Source organism: Tupaia chinensis, unplaced genomic scaffold (genome assembly GCF_000334495.1).
Source record: "Tupaia chinensis unplaced genomic scaffold, TupChi_1.0 Scaffold000350_1, whole genome shotgun sequence".
NCBI lineage: Eukaryota > Metazoa > Chordata > Mammalia > Scandentia > Tupaiidae > Tupaia > Tupaia belangeri.
Genome location: NW_006159844.1, coordinates 1,402,592 through 1,406,386, shown reverse-complemented (window position 1 = coordinate 1,406,386; position 3,795 = coordinate 1,402,592). Strand labels below are relative to the sequence as shown.

General features: G+C 39.0%; 1 pseudogene; it reads right to left on the bottom strand.

Annotated features, from left to right (window-relative positions):
- Window positions 1-2,926: 2,926 nt before the first annotated feature.
- On the bottom strand, window positions 2,927-3,508 carry LOC102478440 (p53 apoptosis effector related to PMP-22 pseudogene; annotated as a pseudogene).
- Between the last annotated feature and the right edge of the window lie 287 nt (window positions 3,509-3,795).

Genomic DNA, 3,795 nt, shown 5'->3' with positions numbered 1-3,795 from the left:
GTGAGAAGAGGGTGGGAAAGGACAGAGGGTGAGAAAGAGGGGTAAAAATAATTCTAGGAACTAGAAATGGAAAATTTTTTATAATATGAATGATTAAGTTACTATGCAGTATATACTGGATGGGAAATCACATTTATATATTTTGGGGGGTCCTGGTTTTATTTCTTCTCTAACTTTTTTTTCTGTGTCTTGTTCATTTGCACCTCTTTTTTACTCTGATCTATAAGTTTGCCTGTTTTCTATGGCTTTCTTCTTTAGTGTTTTGCTTAGGAATAGCACCTTTTTCAGTTTCAATTATCTCTCTGTGGGGTGAAAAAAATCTCCAGAGTCTGTATTTCTTAACCTTGAGTCACAGTTCTGAATGTAGAACTGTGACCTGAAACTTTCTCTTATATGATCTATTATTTTTTCAAACAAAACATGTTTAATGTTGGACTCATCATTTTCCCATCTACTTTTAGCCCCCTTTTTCTTTCTTTTTTTTTTTAATGCTGCTACCATTTTTGTCCTTATCCATGCTTGACACTTTGTGGTATTTTTGTTCCTATTCAAGTGGTCACCAATTCTAGCAACCATTTCTGCCCATTATCATGATCATCACATCCGATCCTTCCTTTCTATTTTTCTATTCACTTGTTAGTATAGGAACTGATCACGTGATACCCAGGCTACTGCAGTAGTTCCCCATCAATAGAATTTTCTCTTTTGAGTCCTCGTAGCCCTTTCTTTGTAACTCTCACATGAATGTTGTGCACGTTTATTTTAGATTATAGTTAATTGTATCTCTCTGCCACTGTAGTCTTTTGCGTCTTCGTGTCCTCCAGAAGCTTTGCACTCAACCACCTGGTACTCAACAAATGTTTTTCACAACATGATATTCTAATTTAACTCTCTTCTTCCTTTTTTTTTAATTTTCAATTATGATTCTGGTTTACATATATTCAATGGATATCTTTGTAGGCTACACTATGCTTTTTTAAAAGCATGCATACAGTGTGTGATAGACAAATTAAGGATATATACATATTTATTTTCTTCAATATTGAACATTACATTATGTTGTGCATATTTGATAGGAGTTCTACTAATTTTTATTATTTATTATATATACGCCCGGCATGAGTTTTAAGCCACTGGGTCCGGGACTCAAACCGCGGTCGACTACATGGGAGTCCAGTGACATAGCCATTACGCTAACTGCTGGTCCCAGAACACCAATTTTTGAGGATGAACTCCATTTGTAAGGGCAAACAGGATCACAGGTAGCCCTGGAGCTGAGGAACAGCTTTGATTTTTGGTAGAATTTGCAAGTCCACAGCTTTCTGATCAGTCTTGCGCTGCCCTGAAATCTTGTATTTCTCCTTCTCTGTGTTGAAGAACTCACCTTTCTGGTGTCTGGGCCTCCACAGTTTCTTTTTCTTGAAGTAAGCATCATTAAGGTGCTTTGAGATTTTTTACTTTGCTAATATCAATTTTTATGGAGGTGGCACTGACAAATTTTTGGTGTGTTCTATGCAGTGGATCTCTGTTTTGCAGAGCATGTGTTTTTCCACTATGGCTTCCTAAAAAAAAAAAATAACATATTTTCCAATCTCATTGACTCTATTTAGGTTCCATCTAAGTATGTTTTCAGAAATAGTCAAGTTTTAGAGTATTGGGACTAGTGCTCATCATTTGTCAGTTTTTGGTAGACACTATTTATTTATTTATTTTTTGCTTTCATTCTCCTTATATGTCCACTTAAAATCCCTATCTGAGTGATATAGTTGTTGCACCAGTAGTTCTATTTAAAATTTTCACTATAGTTTTTGTCTACTTGAGCTTTTTTTTTGTTTGTTTGAATACCTGGTTTAATGGAGAAAATTCATAATGAAAACTGCCATTGCTTTTCTGCAACTTACAAAATAATTATTTGATATAAAAATGAGTTGGTTTTCATTATGTAAGTACAAATGGTTAAAAAAGAAAAATACTCATCTGATATATCATATGTATGCCACTCAGAGAAACTCATGTCCTTGAATTCTCCTGTTGTATGTTTTATGCCAGACAGTTTTACATTGGCACATTAAGGAAGACCAGGTTTTTAACTACATGTAGTTTTCTGCTTAAGTTGCAAACTATCAGAAGCTGTAGCTATGTCTGGTTCTGAAAATACAGGCACAACATGGTCCAGATTTATTAATGTAGAATTTTCCCACACCCTAACCCTACAAACCACTTTAAAAGAGAAATTTTCATCTTAATATTTCACTACTTAAGGAGGCCTTAGTGTGGCAGCAGGCATTTGGCCACAGGGGGGGAAAAAAGACTTTCCTAGATGACACATCAAGTCAACATATGGCTTACAAAAAGATCAGTTATTCAGGATATTAATTAGAAATGGTCATAACTGATATGCATTTAGGAAACTATTTTGCTAATTCAAATGGCTGAAGTCTTAAAATATATTGACTTTTTGCCTTTGTTTTAGAATGTTTGGTCACTGACAATTTTTATCAGTATCTCTCCTTCTTCTTAGACCTTAATAGAACACATCCATTCTATCAAGAAGAAACAAAAACCTAACCAGAATAGTAAATCTTGGGAGCCAACTCATTTTTACTTTATAAGGTGGTATGTTTCATATACATATTCTTTATGAATGTAGTATTCATGTCATAGACAATATAAGGAAATGTTGGTATGTTATACATCATTAGTGAAAAGAAACAAGTCTTGTTTAATTCTACAACACATATATAAAGGATGAATATGAAACTGTAACAATATTTAAGAAATATTTTCTCCCAAATTATTTTAACAATTTTGACTAGCTTAATAACATGAACACTGACCAAGAAAAGAGGTTCCAAGTAGTCCAAACACAGTTTCTTCCTCTGGAATCCATCTCCACAGTGGTGACTTTCCTGGCTCACTGCCCACCTCAGGCGGATGTGAAGTACCTGGGCTTGGCATTCCCCAAGAGGTCATCATCGTAGTTAGGGAGGCAGCAGAAGAAAAAGGCACAGCCAATCAGGATGATCGTGGCCGCCCACCCAAGGCTATCGGCCCAGTTATAGATGTAAGTGAAGTGACAGCAGGGTTGGCATGAAGGTCGAAGGTCTGAGTGTATACTTCACAGAGTAAATGACCAGGGAGATGATCTGGAACACAGCAGCCAGAGCAAGGAGGCCTCCAATCTTAGGAAAACAAGCATTTGGGATCCACAGAGGGCAAATAAAGACAGGATGAAACGGATTACCAGGACGATAAAGCCACAGAAAAGCATGGCGGCAGCTGCTCTTCCCCACGCGTACTCCATGAGGCTCTGACAGCCATCTTCGTAGGACCCGCTGCCACCGCCTTCCTGGAAGCATCTCCACCACAGCGAGGATGTCTGGATGTGGTCACTCGACTGCAGCCAGCAGCGGCCGGCCAGCGCAATGATGTCGAAGGCGATGGCACTGAGCAGGAGCAGGGGCAGAATCCACCTGCAGTGCTCGCAGGCCAGGTCACAGCGCAGCATGTTGATGGTCACGGCTCGGAGCTCAGGAGCACTTGGGGCAGCGGGGAGGCAAAGAGTGGCCTGCGAACGCGGGTGCTGAGACAAAAGGGAAGAGGTCGCCAAGAGGTGGCTCCCAGAGGACGCCTTCCCCAGGCTGACCGCGGGGGCATGGCGCGCGGGCCCCACCTGAGCTTTCTTGACTGACAGTATATCTTCTGTTGCCTTCATGACTCACGTAGACAAAAGTGCAGTTAGATTTTGTATGTATCTGTCAAGAAAGGAAGGCTTACTAAAATATAATTTATTTT